Source organism: Muntiacus reevesi, chromosome 3 (genome assembly GCF_963930625.1).
Source record: "Muntiacus reevesi chromosome 3, mMunRee1.1, whole genome shotgun sequence".
NCBI lineage: Eukaryota > Metazoa > Chordata > Mammalia > Artiodactyla > Cervidae > Muntiacus > Muntiacus reevesi.
The window spans coordinates 187421458-187442866 of record NC_089251.1 but is presented as its reverse complement, the minus strand read 5'-3'; the positions used below and the strand labels follow the sequence as shown (position 1 = coordinate 187442866).

The window sequence follows — 21409 nt, the reverse complement described above, 5'->3', positions numbered from 1 at the left end:
TGGATTAGGGTGTGCTCTAAATCCAATGACAATTGTCCTTTGAAGAGAAGAGGAGGGAGGAGGGAATGTAAAGACAGCGGCAGAGATGGAGCAGCCGCGTCTGTAAAGGGATGCCAAGAGTTGCCAGCAGCCCACCAGAAGCTTCCCAGGTGGCACTCGTGGTGAAGAGCTTGCCTGCCAGTGCAGGAGATTAAGCGACATGGGTTCAATCTCTGGGTCGGGAAGATCCCCCTGGGGAAGGAAATGGCAACCTACTCTAGAACCCTTGCCTGGAGAATCCCAGGGACAGAGGAGCCTGGCGGGCTATCGTCCTTAGGGCTGCAAAGAGTTAGACGCAATGGAAGTGACTTAGCACACACACCAGAAACTAGGGGGAAAGTAGAAGAGATGCTCTGTAGAGCCTCAGAAGGACCCACCTGCTGACACCCTGATTTCAGACTCCTGGCTCCCAGGACTGTGAGAAAATAATATTTTCTTGTTAAGCCACCATGCTTGTGGTAATCTGTTACTGCAGCTTCAGAAGACAGATGTTAGTGGCCATGCGCTATCGCAATCACAAAATTGTCCAGCTTGGGCTTGCTGCTCTCCAGTAAAAGGGAAATAAGTTCCCAGCGAGGCAGCCCATTGAGTTACTGGGTCACTCTGCCCAAGTTCTCCCATTAGCGTTTTCCCACAATGCTTCCTGGCTTTCAATAACAAAATATGCTCATTTCCTTGGTTCAAGGTTACTTAGATGATATTCCTAAAGAAAAAAAAAAGTGTTCCCCCAAACTCATGTGTATGAGAAAAGATTCATGTTATATTCCAAATATAATTGTTATATATCCAAATATAATTGATGTATAAAGGTGCTGGTGTTAAGGAAGGTTATGGTAATCTAAAAAGCAACTGTGTATTAGCAGCAAAGTTAACTGTCTAGTAATTAGGAAGTGATGTTTTCAACATATTATATTCTACTGTACTAGTTTTTTTTACTTATATATAGGAATTATTGCACTTTAATAATTTAGTTGATGGGTGGGGGTTATTATATAGCATGTTTTAATGTTTTTTCATTTTAAATAAGGGGAAATTGGCTTTTAGTTACTATTTCTTTCCCCCAGAATGTCCGATTCTCAAGAATGGATAATGCACGTTATCCAAGAGAGATTGATACTTCCTTTGTTTTTTACTGACAGATTTTAAAGGAACATAACTGTACCCTTGGGGAAAATCTTTTGTTAGATTCAAGTTACTATATTTACCTAATTATCTTAATTCACAACTTTAAAGAGTGGCCAATTTAATTTAGATTTAGGATCTTTCAGTATTTTCAAATTCTAGTAGATTATTCTTCAATTTTCATTTATGATACTGGCTAAAAGAAACCTTTGAATAAAGGTAATTTATTTAAAATAGACTGCTTTTAAAACATGAAAATGTTAAAAGAACACATTTATTAAGCTTGAGTTTTGGAGAATTAGACAGATAGCCCCCAAATGCTCTCTAATAGAAAAATCTAAAAGAATGCAGTATTTGAGGAAGAGTTTCAAATATGCTTACTTATCAGCAAAAAGTGTTTAGATTTCAGTGTCCTGAAGACGTTAATCTGTCTTCCTACTTCAATAATTCCCAAGGAGTAAGATGGAAAAAGTAGCCAAAACTGTAAATTTGTAAAGCAGGACTTACAACCAACACTGGATATGTAAATGCTCATTTGTTTAAAATTTGTATGCGGAAGGGCTCCTAGTCAAAAAAAAAAAAAGGAAAAAGAAAAACACAAATTATCCAGAGAGGATTTATCACAATTATGTGTTCTAAAAACCCCATCTTTTTAAAAAAATGCCAAAGAAGACTGACACATGGAATTCATTACATTCTAGCTAATGGTTTCAATCAAGTTTATAACAGAGCTGAGTAGGCAGCAAGCATTTTTGGACCTGTGTCTCCAATCACCAGGGCACCCAGAGACACAGGCATTCACACACAGAGGAAATTCAGTGCCCAGACTACTGAAGGCCTCCGCCACCCACACTTTTTACTCCAGGGATAAAATAAGTTTTTCTTTTTGAATTTGGGCTCTATGAAAGGCCAAAATAAGAAGTTGGTCGGATAGTTTTTTTTTTAAGCATAGCACTATGATAAGTTCATAGAATTAGATGGAACGGAGGGAGAATATTACATTTCTTTTTGTGGAATGGCATGGTATGTTTTTCAAAACTCTGTAATTTACACATAGAGGAAATTAGAAAAATTTATTGACACTGGGAGTGCAAATGCATGTTTATTCTTTTTTATGCATTCAAATATGATTTAACATTGACATTTATCTTGATAGTCTTTGAATTCTAATTTTCAGTCTGAGTGTTTTGTGAATTCTTCATGTATTATTTAACATATTTTGCTAACGTAGACAAATGAATCATCCTTTTTATTTCCTTTGGGGTATGGGGGATGGTGAAAAGGAGAACTCTATGTGAATGTTTTGTTTTGTTAATTTCTTTTCACAAGGATGCTTTGAAAGGAATTAGCGTTTGAAACTTATGGTCAGCTGTGGATTTTGTTGGTGTGATGAGGGACTTCTCCGCCTGTGTCCAGTTTGGGCCTTCAGGGGGCAGCCAAGTGCAGCAAAGCTAACAACTGGCATGCAGTGCCCTGTTTCCATGCTACCTGAGTAACCCTGGTTCAAAAAAATGCAGCAAAAGCCAAAGTAAGCACCCCCTCTCCATCTGTCACTGTGTGGAAGAGAGCTGAGGCAGCCGTATTTAATCAACGCTGAAGCCTCCCCTTGGGTGATGTTTGTGCCCTTCTGTAATATTTTATTCTAAGCCATTTCCCAGACAGCATTATTGATTCGTGTCATTATTCTCTCCCAGCTCCGGGAGCTTGTGCAATGTGATACTAACTGCAGCTCTCTTCGTGAACATAACCTCGGAACCAAAAAGAAAGGTGACTGCCTGCAACATTCAGATTTGCCCAGCCGGCATATTATGCAGTGTATCACAGGCATTCTGAGCTCTTACATTCTTACATCAGTTGATTATAATGCATTTACAAAAATAGAAAATTACCAAAAAAAAAAAAAAAAAAAAAAAGGAGTTTGGCATTTGTTTCTTATTTCTGCTTTTTTACTTCTTAACTGGTAGACTTATGCTCATAGTGATAAGATACTATATTTTAGGTATTTTGTATGGGTAGTTGGGATGAGAAACTCCTCTCCCCTTGGAAGGCCCTTAAAAATAATAATACATTTGATATTTATCTCAACTAGAGTTCTGAAATTCTTTCCTGTCTCTTCCGTCAGAAATAAAGGATGATGGTAAACATTTTCTATTTTCTTAATGACAGATAAAGGAAGCCCTACTTGTTGAATGAATAAGTGAGGAAAGGAAGGAAGGAAGACAGAAAGCAAGATAGGAAGAGAGGAAAGAAGGAAAATCTAGTAATTTTCATTATTCCTGATATCTTTTACTCTCAGGAAATGGCTCATTGATCAATTTTCTCAAAGTCATTTCAATTTTTAACCCATCAGCATCGTTAAAACTGTGCATACTTTCATTTACCTTTCAGGCTGTAGTATCTTAAAGAGGCACAAACCTCCACATCACCCTTCATCTGTACTCCTACACACATACCCTAATGTGAAAGATCTATAAAATACTACTGAGATATTTGCAGTTTCAGCACCAAGGTTTTATTTTGTCTTGGACCCAATGGAGTAATGGAAGTTGAAATGCCCATTCTTTCCCTTCTCTACCAGAAATGTTTTTCTAGTTATTGTATAAAAAACAGCCCTTGTACTACTAGCCCTGCATTTCTGGTTGTATATACTTCAAGAGTCTTTTGGTTTAATTCAGATTAAGCTTATTATTAGAGTATATTTCTGTACAACAGTCATTGTCAATCCAGCATTTTGTCTGCCACTTTCTAAAGCATGAAGTCTTTATAATTTGCCTGAATATCATGACAGATGATAGGTCAAGATTACAATAGTCACAATACTATCAACTATGGAACATCTATGCTTCAGGCGCTGTATTAGGCAATTTGTTTACATTAACAACCCAACCCTTGCAAAAAATAGAAGTAGGTATTATACCCAATTTGTATACATTTAAATGTAAACTCAGAGAGATTAGGTAATTACTATTGTTTTAATTATAACACTCAAGTTACTACAAGGAAGGTAGCTATTTTCTAAAGAATAATTAGGTAATAAGGCCAGGGTATTTCTAAGAAAAGAATTAATGCAAGACACTTGCTTTGATGGATAGGAAACTATATAATAAAGACATAATCATTAAAAGTAAGATTTTGGTATAAGAATAAGCTGATTGATAGGACTGAAAAGAAAATTCAGTAATAAAGCCAAGTAGAGCTAGTGACTAATTTTACTGAAACTTTCTTAATAAGAGGTGCCTGGCTAAATTTTCTGCATACTATTTTTTTCTTTTATAATTTTATTATACTTGGCCCTGCCACTTGAGTGAGGGATTTTAGTTCCCTGACCAGGGATCAAACCCATGTCCCGTGCAGTAAAAGCATGAGGTCTTAACCACTGGACCACCAGGGAAGTTCTTGTATACTTTTTAATCACTTAATTTTCACATGGTCCTAGGAGGCTTTTTATCTCCACATTTTAGACAAGGAAACTGAGGCTTAGGCAAATAGATTTAGTAAGTTGTCCAAAGTTATACAGTTTTAGTTAGTGTGAACATAAGTTTTTTTAATTCCAGAATCAAACTGCTTTACTGTTAAGTCCACAGTTTCTCCAATGTTTCATGGAATTTACTACATGATTAAAAAGTAGCATTTTAGGTCAACCAGTGGAAAAACAATACATTATTTAGTAAGTGGTGCTGAGATAACTCTATCAGTGGGGTATCTGGCTTAATCATATAGAAATAAATTCTATATGGCTCAAATATATAAACAGTGAATGCATAAGTACGCTAAAAGAAAGTTAAAATGAATATTTTATATTCTTGGAAAGGCTATTTTAAGTATGACAAGAAAACCAGGAATCATAAAATAAAATGTTTATAGCTCTGAGTATACATTCTTTTAAACTTTTTACTGTAAACATAGTTTAAAAGACAAACAAGTTCCTTGAAAAATATTTGCAACATATATGCTAGGCAAAGTGTTAATGATCTTAATTTGTAATGACTCTTCAAATCAGTATCAAAAGTCAACAATTTCATAGTAAATTAGGAAAAGTTTATGAACAAATAATTCACAAGAGGAGAAATACAAATGGTCAAAATATCTGTAATGATCAAAAAAAAGCAAATTAAACAGGAATGAGATAGCATTCTTTACCCTATTTGACTAGAAACAGATCAATGCTTTTCATTAACAATGATTTAAGAAAAATCTGAATCCTATGAAATGTAATTTGCTATTAATAATGCTATTACTGAAGCAAAAATAAAAGCATATACCACTTGTCCCAATGTCCCAATAATTCCACTTTAAAAATCTTAAGAAAATAATTATATAATTAAGTAAAACTATGTTATAAGATATTTAGAATGTTCAAGTAGATTTATTGCCCCATTACTTATTATAGAGTTAAATTGGAAACAATATAAATGTCTATCATGAGGGCATTTCTGCTAGAGGTTATGGTATACGGACACAATGGAATGCCATGAGCCAGAAGAAGTAATGCTACAAAGCTATATTTATGAGCATGAAAACGTGTTCATGACATTTAAGTTAAAAAAATGCAAGCTACAAGCCATCCATGAAAAATCATTAATATATGTGTAAGGAGACGTCTAATGGTTACTCAACAACACATTATTAGTGTTGCGGTGTTTTTTAAAAAAACTTTATTGCATTTAAATATTTAGTTCACTTTATGATGTCTTATTTTTACTATTGGGAAAGCAGCAAACTTCTTTATTTTCCTTTTGGGAAACGGTTGGGAGGACATACCTGGGCTGGAGCCGAATGGAGCAGTGTGGAAAGGTTATTCTGAGATTCCCCAGACTTCCCACAGGCTTTGCAGCCTCACTGGAACATCTCTGCTCCGCGGGGCAACCACTGTCTTCTCCCTTTTAATGCTAATGTGTTGTGCTCTGCCATGACTTTGGTTTGCTTGTGACTTTGGCTAGTCATGACCATTCTGTCATGGTGCCATTTCTGCATTTATGGTAACTGGCCTTCCTACTCTCTGGGTATGTACTCCTTAAGATCATGGAGAAAAGGAATCTGATTGACCCAAGGTATCTATTCTTTCCTTCCACCTAGACTCTGTCAAAATGTCATTGACAGGCTTGTGACTTGGTTTTCCTTGAGTTAGGTGGTCACTTTGTACAACTCCAGGGGCTCACTGGGCTATGACATGACCCCTAGGCCAATTCCTCAAGAAGTTTGGGAGCAAAGTAATGTCTTTTACAAGAGTGTTCTGGTGGAGAGGTAGAGATTGGCCATTTGGCAATTAAAACTGTAGTATAGTGACTATCCTATTTACTTCCTATGACTGTTCATTTAACAATTTGGAGAGTTGGTGGGGAAGAAGATATCAGAATTAGTATAGTGACTATCCTATTTACTTCCTATGACTATTCATTTAACAATTTGGAGAACTGGTGGGAAGAAGATATCAGAATTTCCTTTTATGTAAGTGGATAATTTTGGAAATCTGGAAAAAAGAGGCAACAGAATCAGATTCAGTAGGAAAATCGGTTTTGTTAAGTTTAGGAAAGTTTGACATTGAAATAATCAGATACCATTAGCAAATTTGAACTCTAGGTTCAAATACACAGATTACTGAGCACTCTGGTGTACATTTTTGAGAACCACTTAGAAATTTTTCATAGCATGTGATAAATTTTTGCTTCAAGAGATGTAATAACTCTTTACAAAGTAAAAAATAGAAAAATAATGATAAAGATGACAATTTAAGTAGTTTGGTCTAAATCTCTTTAATAGCAACTTATGGCAACATTAATTAGTCCATGTTGTACCAATTTAAAATTTTAATTTCTTTTAAGTTCTAAATGTCAGTGGTTTATTCTGGTCAATTACTCTGATTTACTCTCTGTAAATGTCTTATTACAAGTCGCAAACTTTACTGGCTCATAAGCTGAGATAAGAAATTTAAGTAATGACTTTGTCCAAATTTATATATTTACTTATTTGCTTGGAAAAGGCAAGATCAAACCTTGTGCAATTATTCTGGGGGCTAATTTGCTTGGCCAATGTTAATAATACTGTGAAAATTCCCTAAGAAAATAGAACAAATGTTGAAATTAGTTATAAGGCCAGTGTTTCAGCTCAAATCTGAGGATTAGATTCCATGGTATTACTTCTTTCAGATTATATTTATGAAAAGTTTTAATGCAAGTAAGCATAATCCTTTTATTATACCATTCCATTATTTCAAAACCATGATTAAAATTCCCAGTGTGTCTTAGCATATGCTAGCACTTGGGATAGAGTTTTAAAAGGATACAACTCTTAATATAAAGGAATTTAAAGTTTAGTAGAGGAGACAGACAAATAAAGAGATTATAGCATTATAGCATGTACTTTCCTAGAAAAGTGCTCAGGATGTTATGGGAAGCCGAGACATTATTCCCTTTCTCATTCTTGTTAGGAGTCATCTATATATTAATATTCTCATGAACATTCAAGTGTTGCAATATCCTGGTTTTGGGTCTCTTTTGGGGGGAGAGCTGTAACACATTTTTGGAGTTAATACATAGTCTACACATATGCACACAAGCCCTTAGGCATAATTTCTACTGATATGAAACATGACTTTAAATTCTTGCCAAACAATACTTCTGTAGTGTTTTTTTGCTCGATGAGAACTGTTGTATTGAGTTCTGACAGCAATAAAGGTGTTTCATCAATCCATCTCATGAAGTAGTGGTACCCATCTAATGCAACCAACCAAACACTTTATAAAGTTTAATATTCTCATTTCATTTCCAAACACTCACTAAATACATGGTAGATATATATATATATATATATATATATATATATATATATATATATATTTAACATACGTGTTGTTGATTTTCTATGTAGGATAAAAAGTATGTGCCTTATTCAAGTAATTGGTATTCAACCTCTTATACTTATCTCATTTAAAATTCCTTCTTTTTCCTGCTCTCTACTATCAACTTTCAAGTCATTTTGTAGGGCCCTGGGTCATCTTATTTTGTAGATAAAAATCACTTAATACAAAAAGGAAACAAAAAAAGGGGAAAAGTGAATTGGTACATGAACTAAACATTTCCTTGATGGACAGTGCAAAAGACCTAAGGAATTTCCTTGATGATCCGTTTCATTTCCTAGCTATACAACTGAGGAAAAGATAACCTTCCAAAGAATCCTTTGAGAAAGTCTTCGTCTAACCTAATTGTGGGATTTCAATTTCAATTAAACTAGGACTTTTCTCCACACAGCCTGAAATTGAGAACGAGACTGGAATCTTTCTATTTCGGCGAAGGCTGTGAGCTAGCCAGTTGGCCGTGAAGGATAGAAAAATGGAAAGAATAAAAATGCTGAATCTTCAAAAATTGCGTTACTACATGTTGAGATAAATATCATGTAGCAGAAGAAAGAAATAGGATGTTTTTCAGATATCTAAAACTCATTTACAGCCACTTGCTAATAGAAACAGACTGTAGAAAATGAATAGATTTTTTTCAGAGATCAAGATGCTAAAAGATATGTGAATTGTTAGAGAATTGAAAGCTGAGTGGTCATATTATATCTAGATTTTGACTTGTGCAGTACTTAAAATGCTCCTGATTTGAATTTTTTTTCTTTCTCTTTCTCTCCCTTCCTTTGCCTCTCCCTCCCTCCCTTCCTTCCTTCCTCTTTTTACTTTTTCAACCTGTTGAGATAATAAGAGCGTGGATGTATGTTTTCACCTGTGCCTCATGTCTGCCTGTATTTCATTTTTAGGCCTGGGGCAATACCCATCTATGCACCTGGAGGCTGCTGTCTGAAATAAAAAGTCTCATTGCTGAAGCTTTCTTTTAGAGCACTAGAGTCGTTCCTATTATCTTTAGGTTTAATTCATTCTAACATATGCTGATTGGAGGCCTACTAAAGTGAAGTAAAACTATTTTTGACCTACATGTTTCTTTGCAACATTTTCAATTGAATAAGAGAAAATGCAGTAATAAATGGAATCAGCAAATAAGTTTTCTTACAAGGAATTTACAAAGGTTTACTCAAACTCCGAGAGGATCCATGGCCTGTTCTTAGCTCCACAGTTAACTTTTCCAGGAGTCTGCTCCTGACCTTGACCCTTGCAAGCTACATTTCCCAAACACCCTTGTTGGCCAGCTTGTGGTTGGGTTTGACCAGTCTGAGGCTCTAGTGGGAGACTAGAGGGTGGGAGAAGAGGGACGCCAACTCTGCCTTTGGTGGCATCTCCAGCAATGACTGCTTCTCCTCCATGGCTCCAGCTCCTATCAGACTCACTTGCCACTGCTTGGGCTTCTTCTGAGTAATTGTGTCCACTGGCTTTTATAATAGCATCGTCAATCTTTGTCTAAGCAGCCTAGAGATGGCAACGCATTCCTTTTTTGTTCCTAGGCTCTGGGTTTCCTTACTATCACCCACGTAACCAATTTTCTGCTTTAAAATCACCTGAACTATTTCTTTCTTCCTGGTTAGACCTTTTCTGATCTCTCTTATTTTTGTAAGTCATGGTTGAAAAAACTTTCAAAGAGTTACAAATTTCAGGGGGGAAAAGGCTAGGTTATGCCAATAATACTTGCTGAATATTGCAAAAGTCACAAAATAAATCAATAGTTATTATTTCTACAAGAGACCAAAAAGCTAGTTGAATAGATTTATTTCCTTCCATAATTGAGTAATTTTTTGGATTTCTGTCGGTGTAATTTTATCCCATCATTGCTATCTCCCATATGGTTACTTAGAGAAAAGATACTCAAAGCATAAAATTTGGAACTGAATGCCCAATTGGTTGTCTACAGCTTCCTGGGGACATTTTGGTCTCACTCATACCATTGGATATGTTGCAGAAAAAATGGGTATTGACTGTTGGAAAAATTTGAGATGATCATATTTACTGTGAGTTTAGTTAAGTAAAAGAAAGAGAGAAGAGGAGAGGAGACGGGAAGAGGGGGAAAAAACCTACCTGAAATGCATGGTGTTGCTACAAACTGCTACTCCGGGCAAGTCATTTAACTCCTTTGAGCCTCAATTTAGCAGATAGGGATCTTCAAGCATTCAGATGCTCCTCCACGAATAGTAGAACAATAAACTCATCTAGTTTAAACAATAAGGGTCACTTATTATCGCAAATGACAAAGGTTCTCAGGTGGAACTCTTCCACGTCATGCAGGAGGAAAGCTCAAGTCATCTCCTGCTTCCTGCCTCCCAGTCAGGCTCCTTCCACTCCTCTCTGTCACTCAGGACTTGCCTGTGGTCACAAAGTTCACAGCACCTCCTGCATGTGAGACAAAACCAAGCAGAAGACAGCTTCTCTTCTTTGGTCTCTCTCTTTTTTCCCCTCCCCCCCCCCAATTATTTTTATTAGTTGGAGGCTAATTACTTTACAATGTTGTAGTGGTTTTTGCCATACATTGACATGAATCAGCCATGGAGTTACATGTGTTCCCCATCCCGATCCCCCCTCCCACCTCCCTCCTCACCCCATCCCTCTGGGTCTTCCCAGTGCACCAGCCCCGAGCACTTGTCTCATGCATCCAACCTGGACTGGCGATCTGTTTCACACTTGATAATATACATGTTTTAATGCTGTTCTCTTTGGTCTCTTTTTAAAGAATGCAAGACACTTTCCCAGAAGGATCCCAGGAGACTTCTGAGGTTGGAATGGATCACTCTGAAATTTTTAGAAATAATTGTAATTGTTATATTTTCTTATGAGTCTTAGGGAACAAGAATAATATAAAAGTTGCTGATCAAAATCAAGTTTTAGATGATGTAGCGAGAAAAGCAGTTCTTAATTCTTATTTTAAACATGTTTGAGGGTTGATGCATAGAGCATGGTTTGGAACTTTTACCCTTTAGGAAAAAGTAATAATTACTAAAGTTTAATGAGCATTTATTATGTTCCAGGAGGTGGTGTAAGTACTTTAATCTCACAGTTCATTACAATCACTCAATGAAGTGGGTGCTATTATTATCACCCCACGTTATAGGTAAGATATTTAAGGTACAGAGTGGTTAAATAATTTTCCCACTCTTCCTCTCCTGGCCAATTTGGCAGAAAGCTAGGATTTGAACTCAAAGATTTTAAGAGCAGAATCCTTGCCTCCCAAATCTACAGCAATGACAACACGCATTTTATTCAAAATTACCTGAACAAGGATCTTGGAACATTATGGGTTTTGCAAAAGTTCTTTGCAGTTGCTTTGAAACATCATAATGATTGGAGGTTTTGTCTAAAAGGCTTTCGTTTTTAGCCTTTTAAAAAGTGAAGGTGTGTATACATATTTTCCTCCTCTACTATGTAACTTTGCATCCTCTCAAGTTGTTCATCAGCTCAGTGGTTCTTAAACTTTAATGTGTGCAAGAGTCACCTGGGGGTTTTATTAAATGCAGAAGCTGATTCTGGAGGAGGGGTGGGGTAGGGGCTACCAAGGTGATGCTGATGCCACTGGATGGAGGACAACAGACAGAGTAGAAAAGTATTAAGTGGTCATTCATAAGGTGCTGGTGGACTGTATGTGCTGGAGCCAGTATTTACCAGCTTGTAAGAGCCAACTGTTAAATTTTCAGAAATACTGGGAGCTGGTTGTTAAACACAGTTGTTATCAAAAAATTATATAAATGTCCAGTTAATAGAACTGTCATTCAGTTCAGTCGCTCAGTCACATCCAACTCTTTGTGACCCCTTGTCCTTCATCATCTCTCAGAGCTTGCTCAAACTCAAGTCCTCGAGTTGATGATGCCATCTCATCTTCTGTTGTCCCCTTCTCCTCCTGTCTTCAATCTTTCCCGGCATCAGTGTCTTTCCTAACGAGTTGACTCTTTACACCAGGTGGCCAAAGTATTGGAACTTCAGCTTCAGCATCAGTCCTTCCAATGAATATTCAGGATTCATTTCATTTAGGATTTGCTGGTTTGATGTTCTTGCAGTCCAAGTGACTCTCAAGAGTCTTCTCCAACACCACAGTCCAAAAGCATCAATTGTTCTGCGCTCAGCTTTCTTTCTAGTCCAACTCTCACATCCATACATGACTACTGGAAAAACTATAGCTTTGACTATATGGACCTTTATCATAAAGTAATGTCTCTGCTTTTCATCATAGGTTCATCATAGCTTTTCTTCCAAGGAGTAAGCGTCTTTTAATTTCATGGCTGCAGTCACCATCTGCAGTGATTTTGGAGCCCAAGAAAATAAAGTCTGTCATCATTTCCATTGTTTCCCCATCTATTTGCCATGAAGGAATGGGACGGGATGCCATGATCTTATTTTTCTAAATGTTGAGTTTTAAGCCAACTTTGTCACTCTCCTCTTTCACCTTCATCAAGAGGCTCTTCACTTTCTGTCATAAGGGTGGTATCATCTGCATATCTGAGGTTATTGAGATTTCTCCCAGCAGTCAAACATAACTGTAAACAAAGGCAATAAATATGCAAAACTCACCTTTCAATAATCATTTCTCACCATTTCTCAATTACTGATGCTCTTGACCTTTTTCTGTTGATCGTGGAATTGTTCTACAATGATGTGACACCCCTCACCTCTTCCGTTCTCTGCTTTCAATGATGCCATATGGAAAGCTTTTAATTGATCATGGTGAGGATACTGACACCATGGAAACTGGGAAATATTACAAACTAGGGCTGTTTCCCCCCAGAGAACCTGTTGTTTAAACTTTTACCAGCATACCACTCTGGTAAATATCACATTTACATTTAGGATTACTGATTAAAAAAAAAAAAAAATCAAGTTGTCATTTCAAACCTGAAACTAGTTTACATGGAGCTAAAATTTACAGGTTGCTGGCATTTGCAGGTGGGATGAGAGTGTGAGGGAGGAGGGTCTTTTGGTTTCAAATTGTGAGTTAACTAGATGATAGTTCCTGAGAGTATGTATCTGCATTCTTACTTTGGGAAGATTTAGACTAGTACTTCATTCTGTACTTGTCCTTCAAGTTAGTTATTCACGAGTGGGAAGAGGGTACAAGAAGAGTGATGTTGGACATGTTCTGTCTATGATCATTCAGAAGTTGCTACAAGTCTGAAGTGTCAGCTTTCTCGTTTGTAATAAGCACCCCTTCTTCATAGTCATTTGCTCTGCGTGGTCTGGGCACAGTTTCATGTTTTGCCTTTGGCAGCTGAGAGCTATTATTGGCGCCCACAACATCTGTTCCAACTACAGTGGGTCCCTGGTCAGAAAAACTAATTAAAAGAGAAGTCCAAAACAAAATGTCGTAGCTTATATGTTGTATGTCTACAGTAAACATGGTTGCCGGGAAAAGAAAGAAAACCCTTTCATACTGGCTGGGGTTATTTACAAAACTACGACAGGCGATGAAAGGGTTGAGCTGTGTTTTGAGTTGGAGGCTGCAGCAGAGGATGCTGACTAGCCAGCTTTCCTGATGCGGGATGCTTCGTAAAGGCTGCGCTAATTGGCAGGATCGTTCTCCAGCCTGATCAACTGAATAACAACCTCCAAACATTTGCTCAGTCCTTCTGGTTCATTCTTCCATCAAATTTTCACTCATCAAGAGTACAAAGTGCCGGTGATTTCCTGGAAGGCCAACTAGCTTTTCTAACCTGGCAGCGGCAAGAGCGGTGATGTTTATGTTGAGCTGATGAAATGCAAGTACTAGACAAAACATAGGGAGACATGGAGCTGGGAACCTGTAAAAACTCCATCACTTTTTCTTTGTTTCCTGCTTAAGAGGTGATGGGGAAAAACTCAAAATCTCTCCTTTTCCCTCCTTTCATATCTGTCGGAACATGCTTCTTAACTCTTTTATTATGAGCAGAGACTCAGTGATGTTGAGAGTGCTGTGGGGTGTGTGTGTGCACGTGCGTGTGCACACACCAGCTTTTCAGAGAAGTACAACTTTCTTCTTAAGATTTTGAGCGTTTAGAAGCAAACCAACAACTAATGCCAACGGGAGAGTTTTTAAAAGACAATCAGTAAATGCCCCAGGGTTAAACATTTTCTCTCCTACAGGCACTGAGGCAGGGCTGGGTCATGCTGGCAATTGTGCTGACGTGTGTTTTCGGCCTCCTGAACCCCACAGGACAGCTGGGTGAGTGTGGGGACCCCTGGGCAGTACAGCCAACCTGGTTCCTTTTCCTCCCACTCAGATGAAATTTTTAGTTAGTTTTTTTTAGCTGCTAAGAAGGCAAATGCCCGTTTCCATGGTTGATTGCCTTTAGCCCAGATAGTTTTGAAACTGGTGATGCTTTAAACAAACCAGTGGCCATTTCTCACACTGGTTTTGTGTTTAATGGTGTGAATCAGTATGACTTGGAGCCAGCGGCACATACGAGGGTGTAGACTATACCTACAGCTAAACTGCATGGGTGGAAATACCCCATGAAACGCTGATTTTTCTTGTTTGTTTGTTTTTAAGCAATTGCTTAGATGGAACTTCCTGTATGTCAGGCATGGTTGGAGAACTTTACAAATGTAAACTCATTTAGCTTTCACATCCTGGGGAGAGTATTTTCATTGTGCTCCAGTTTTCAGATGGGGTCGCTGAGGTAGGAAAAGCTAGTGGGGCAAACTGATTCACAGCATGGGCTCTGGACTGGCTTTGCTTGAGTTTGGATTTCAGATTTGCTGCTTTTTTGGCTGTGTGTGACCTTAGGCAATGAAAAAGCATATCTTATCCATCCCATCACCATTATGACATTCTTAGAGATACTTTTTATTACCAAGAGAATGGGAATGGCTCAGCATCAGACTAAACAACAGTCTCATAAATAGGACAGATTTGGGTTCTTAAACAAACTACTACATTCTCCTTATTTTGCAATGTACCAGTCAGGATTTTAGTGCAGTCTTGCACCAGTATGGATTGGTATGTGGGAACCTATCTCGCTAGGCTATCTTTGGCGTATCACTGTTACTGTAATTAATACTATAGCATGTAGAGAGTTAATCATTGCATTATTATCATTATTGGAACAGTCTGCTAAAAAAAAAGAGAGAGAGAGAAGGCAATATCCTTCAGACAAAGAAACACAAAACCCACTGACACTTATTTGGAAAGTAATAGTACATATTCCATAACTTCCCTGATATAGATGGAAAATTCTAAATTTAGTCAGCCCAGAAAGTACACATTCGCACCATAAATTATACCTCCCTTAATTTCTGGACACCACAGAGCATGTCTTTGAGTGAACACAGCGTATCTGGATTCGAGGTGGTTCTGCTCTGGAGGTGTGTGCCAATCTGTAATGATCCGTGGAACAGCCCAGCTCTCAGCCAACCAGAAAGCCACAGAGGCTCCTCTGGACATCACTGCTGTGAGGGGAGGCCCTCCCTGGCCATTTGCCTTTCTTCCTGGGAAACAAGGCCAGTTTATTGCTGTCTTATTCTGAGGCCACAGAACTGTGGTCATCTGTTCTTCTTCTAATGGATCTTCCATAACATTTCTCACCAAGAATTACTAAAAACTCTCAACCTTCATCAAAGAGAGTTCTTTTCCCTCAGTCATCTTTCACCAGCTAAAAACATGTCAAGATAGGAGGGAGATTGTAGAGCTTTTGCTTTTCTTTTAGGAATTGACCGGGACGTAGGACTTATCTCTTGGGCAAACATATTTAGCAACGGAGCTGACTTGATAGATGTTGCATGTTAAGTAAGTGGCATTTTTATTGTCTCATTTAGAAATTGTGAAAAACAGCAGATCATTTGTTGTTGTCATTCCTCTATGTTTTTAAAATTTTTTTAAAAATTCATTCTTTTTGAGAATTTCTTAGATTGTGCATTTATTCATAGAGCCCTTTAAGTGTATACATTGAAAGGAAATGAGTGGGTGGCTCTTAAGCTCCCATTGTGGACATAGACGGACATTAAAACAAATTCCGTTCATACCTTAATTTTAATGGAAAAATCAGTGCTTTTAAAAAGCATTTTATTTCCAAGATGTTTGCCTGCCAAAACTGAGTGTGATTTAGTGTAGGTAATTCAGTTATGTGTAGAGGGAGTTAGGGGGAATGGTTTATCAGACTCACACTCCGGTAGTCTGAAACTTTTGGTTTCTGTGCTGTGAAAATGCGTTGGCAAGCATCGCGGTCAGAAACCATTCTGAATGCCTCCATGGATGGGGACACGTTTTCCGTTTCTGTGTTCAGCGTAGATAGTAGAGAATCCAGCAGTCATTTTAGATTCTCTTTAATGTTTTACTTCTTACTTTTCCTGCTATTCATGAGCACTTTTGTTTCATTTCTTTGTGAAGCTCAATAAAACACATTTAAATAGGAGGGCATTCTGAATCTTTCTCCAGGATCTTAGGTCATACAGGTTCCAGTGCTGCGATATGATTATGGCTTTAGTTTTTCTAAAGTTCTGTTTTACTTCTATTATTCTCAGTAGAGAAAATTCTAATCAAGGAGCAAATTGGAAAACTTGGATGGAATAATCTGAACAAAATACAAGATAGTAAATCAATGCATGTTCATAATTCCCTTCATAATTTTTGACACCAGGCATGTTTGGAGTTTAGGATTGTATGGCTTCATGGGAGAACTTAGAAACCAAACATTTCTGTAGCAGAACATTCATAAAACGTGAAATCAATAAAGACTGTGCTGTGCTTGTTCGCTCAGCCATGTCCGACTCTCTGCGACCCCGTGGGCTGTAGCCCGCCAGGCTTCTCTGCCCATGGGATTCTCCAGGCAAGAATACTGGAGTGGGTTGCCATTTCCTTCTCCAGGGGATCTTCCTGACCAATAATCACATTCCTTTCTGTGAACCTAGAGAACCAAACATATAACAGACATGTGCATGCTAGGTTGCTTCAGTTGTATCCAACTCCTTTTGACCTTATGGACTATAGCCCTCCAGGCTCCTCTGTCCATGGGGATTCTCCAGGTAAGGTTGCCATGCTCAACCCAGGGACTGAACTCAAGTCTCCCTCATTGCAAGTGGATTCTTTACCAGCTGAGCTACCAGGGAAGCCCCGATACTAATGACGTTGATACTTCTGCAGCAAAACATGAATCCTTACAAAGTGGGATAAAGACCAAAACATCATGTTAGTTATGATCCAGTTTGCTACCAATACTTATGACAAATTTTCACTTTTCAGACTTTAAAAATTTTTTTGAATTTCTGAATGATAAATAAGAGATTATAGGCCTATATTAGAAAATTGATTGGGATACAGATGGTACAGATCAACATTAGTCTTATTTACAGATTTTTATTTCTTACTAGGACATGATACGGGAAATTAGGCATGATACATATTCACTTGATTTTATAAAACTATCTTAAATTTTCAAATGAAATAAACATGGATGATATCCACTGATGCCTCTCCAAGTATAATTGACTATTCTCATTTCTGCTCCCATTACGCTAAACAAATTCTTCCATTTAATAGGTATTTATTGAACTCGTACTGGGTGCCAAGTACCTGAACTAGGTAAATGGGGATATAAAAATAAATATGTCACTTATTTATCACTGTCCTTATTAAACACATCAATGAGGTAAGGAAAAGAGGGATTAGGCAAATGTTTGCTAAATTAGCAGGGAGATTTAAACTTAACTTCCTGAGAAGAGGCATTTAGATTGAAATCTGAAGGATGACGTGGTGTCAGCCAGAGTGTTCCAGAACATGAACATATGGACACTGATTGGAGAAACAATACGGGGATCTCCCCAAATCTAGTTAAGTTTGGAGTGCAGCATCAAGAGAAAGATGGAGAGAAGCTAGAGAGGTGGGTTAGGGCTCAGACAGGAGAGGGTCATAAGCCACAGGCAAGAGTTGGGATTCATCGGTTACCATGTTGATCTTCTCTACAAATGAGATGGACTTTGAGTCATGGACCATATTCTATTCTTTGTATCCCAGAGCTGATCACAGTGACTAGCAGGTTGTAAAGCAATCTTTGTTGAAGGAAAGAAGGAAGGAGAAAACAGAGGAAGGGGAAAAAGGAGAAAGGAGCAGGAATGAACTTAAGAGTGGAATACTAAACACAAACATTAAAGAAAACTTGAGCATGAGACAGAGTGTCAACCATTTTTAAAAAGGAGGCGTGTTTGTCTCTAGGCTAAGGATTCAGAATCTGGATTTTTAAATAAAGCTTTAACACATTCTACAGCTTCAGGCAATTATCTTTGCTCTCAGAACCTGTTTCCTCTTCTGCAAAATGAGATATTTCACATACTGTCTCTAGCTCAGAAATTCAATAATTCTATAAAAAGAGCTTTCAAATGAGTGTGGGGGCAGCTTTCTGTTGTTCAGAGCACAACTGGGTGCAAATTGCAGTGTGATTCTTGCGGACGCCACGTCACAAGGCAGGGATCATGGAAAGAGTCTGCTTTCAGAAAGGTATATGCCCATGTACACAATCCAAATGTTTTGATTCATCTCTGATTGAATATTCATCCTACTTCCAACAATATAGTTCGAAGAGCTATTTTTCTTCAAATTTATATTCAGTAACGCCCTCAACATTTCTTAAATTACTAGTGTCAGTTAAGACAAGAACAAAACAAGAAGGTTAAAAATACATTGTGTCTCTATGCCATTGCCGCAAAAAGTGAACGGCCAACTTGCCAACAAAGACTTTCTTTTCAGGGAAGATAATTTGCATGTGGGGCTTCATTCAAGTACTTTGAAAATGTGTCCAAGGAAACGTAGCAATTGAAATGATTATCAGAAACTGGTTGTATTTCATTCTAAATCACTATTTCCAAGACACTTATGGTAAGCTAGAGGAGGATCAACGGGGAGTACTTGGAACCTACTCTTGTCCTTGATCATCCAGGAAACTTTTGATTATTCCCTGGTTTGGTCTGTGGTAACTTGACCTATTTCCTGTTTTGTCTGTCCAGTGTTTGCAGGTACAATTCACATTATTAGACTTAGACTTGAGAAGACATATGGCATCTATGTGTAAGGCAATGTTGGTATTTAGTAGATATTATAGCAAATGATTTGGAGAACAAGGCTGGAAGTCAATGGAGCCAGTGGGCTAGAACATAATTTTTTTGAGTTGGGTTTTCCACAGAGAAAATGCAAGAGAAGAGGCCATACAGTATCATTACAGGTGCAGGCAAATCTCAATATCTTAGCATTTATGACATTGTTGAAATAGTAAGCTATTGAGGCAAGAGTAGAACTAAGGTTGAAGTCAAAGTCACCTGTGAGGTCTTGACTCCAGTTTCATGACCTCAGGGAGTTTACTCCATCTCTCTGGGTCTCATTGTACTGATGTATATGAGGAATGAATCAGACCACAAGAAGCTCAAAATGTTTCCATTTTAAGATTCTCAGGTCTTATTTCCTACAAACGCAGAAAGATGAATTTATTTACATTTGAAAATTTTACAGTAGTCTGTTTTACTTCTGAGGTAAAAATCTTAGAATGTCAAGCTTATTTGGATACAAATATTTACACATTTTATTTAAGAAAAGACTGTCAATTTCAGTCAAAAAAGGTAAAATAGCTTCTAGACGGTTAATTATCTTTTTACTTTGAGATAAGTTGCATGTACCTTTCCCAATGAGTATGCTTTTAATCACAAAGCCCAAATACAATCAATCAGTCAATAATTACAAGCATATTTAGCTGTTTTCCTTCACACATACACACACACATATATATATACTTAGTACATATATATGTAGTTATATTTACATATTTGGTTCACTATTTGATATATTTTTTTACTGTTAAGAGTTTACAACTACTTTATGGTTTAAGGAATAATGTTTTTCAGGCACAAGTATGCAAAACCATGATATTAATTTATGAGAAATGAGAGATGGGCACAATCTAGAGTTTCTAGGAAATTTACTTCAGGAATTCAGCATTCCCTAGAGTAAACTTCCATCTGTCCACATTAACACGTCACCAGAGACACATCATCCAAGTCTGCTAGACTCAGTTCAAGAGTAGAGGCATCAGCTATCCTGACACTATGAGTAGCAGTGACTTATTCTGATTTTGTTTGTTTGCCGGTTTCTACCCTGGGCTTCGCCTGTAACCTTTTGCTTTGCATTGCGCTACTCCAGAGTAGGTGCATAGATTCCTGTTCTATAAGACGAGGGGAAAATGGGATCCTGCCCACAAAAGAAAGAGGCTGTAAGAAACATTTCTGAAGTTTTCTTCATTCTCAGGGGAAGGCAGTACATAAATGTAACTTGTAATTAAAAAGATTGAGTTTCCACTGATGACCAAAAAAATTTATGTTCCTTTTAGTAAAAGATGTAAATGCAAGAAAAGAGAAAAAGTATTAATACAAGAGTAAGAAGAACTGATCTGTAGGAGAGAAAAGAACAGGAGTCCTTTATTTGTTTTTCAGTATTGATCTGCTTGTTTTGTTTGTTTGCTTGTTTTTGAAGAACTGAAAATCAAACACTGAGTTATTACCCCAGGGAATTTTTACATACTGACAAGAAGCCTGCCTCCCTGAGGGATAGGGCTGTTCAGCGGCATTACTACGGGATGTGAATCTCTGACTTGGAGGCTGCTGAACCTGGCAAGCAGTGACTATCAGCAGTTACCATCTGACAGTTATTCTGTGGCTTAAGAAAAAATGGCTTGTGGTCACAGGCCAATCCCTGCTGGACAGGTATCCACATCATAAGAAACCACCACTAAATCTGGCACCGAGGCGGACTATTATTGGCAGCAAAGAGAGAAGGGCCTGAATCAGCATTCAGACTTGAGCGCCCTGACCATCTAACCTGGTCACTCCGGGTCAGGGCTGAGGGAGGCAGGTTTGCAGGGTAAAATGGGAACAGAGAACGGCTCATTGCCCGGGAGCCTTTGACAGTCTACAGACAACACGACTGTGCTGACTTCTAGACTTTCTTAGCTGGCACATTGTATGTGCTTAATTTCCTAAGAACAAGGAAACCACCTCTCCTTTTATAATGAGTGTGATTTTTATCAGCCAGTTGAAAAATACACGCAGATCCTACAGACACTATTACTATAGAACAGTGTATCTAAGCACTCATGATTGTTTTCAACATAGTCACTCTGCTGAGGGAGCTCACATTTTTACATAAGAGCAAAGTGATGAAGAAAAGCAAAAAAATCCGTGCCCAATGTCTGCTCGGCCATGAACGCGTGTCTTTCAGTGAGGTGGCAAATTCATGAGCAGTTCCTGCTGCCCAAGGGCAATAGAAGATTCATGGTGGGTCTATTCAGAGAGCAGAGTTCTCAAGGCTTATTTTTCTTAAACTTGATGTCCTTATAGGCCCTGGTATCTACTGCACAGAAGTATAAATGGCTTATT

At 37.8% G+C, this 21409-nt stretch overlaps 1 long non-coding RNA gene across 2 annotated transcripts in view; it reads right to left on the bottom strand.

The window, feature by feature from the left end:
- LOC136163340 (uncharacterized) overlaps positions 1–21409 on the bottom strand; it is a 47174-nt gene that overhangs the window by 14508 nt on the left and 11257 nt on the right. The window contains exons 1-3 of one of the 2 annotated variants that reach the window (XR_010662223.1): positions 11307–12554; positions 10697–10828; positions 10121–10432 (exon numbers count right to left, since the gene is read on the bottom strand). This is a non-coding gene — a long non-coding RNA (uncharacterized lncRNA). Of the gene's footprint in view, positions 1–10120; positions 10433–10696; positions 10829–11306; positions 12555–21409 lie in introns of those variants that run through there. The other variant, XR_010662222.1, reaches the window with a different exon arrangement.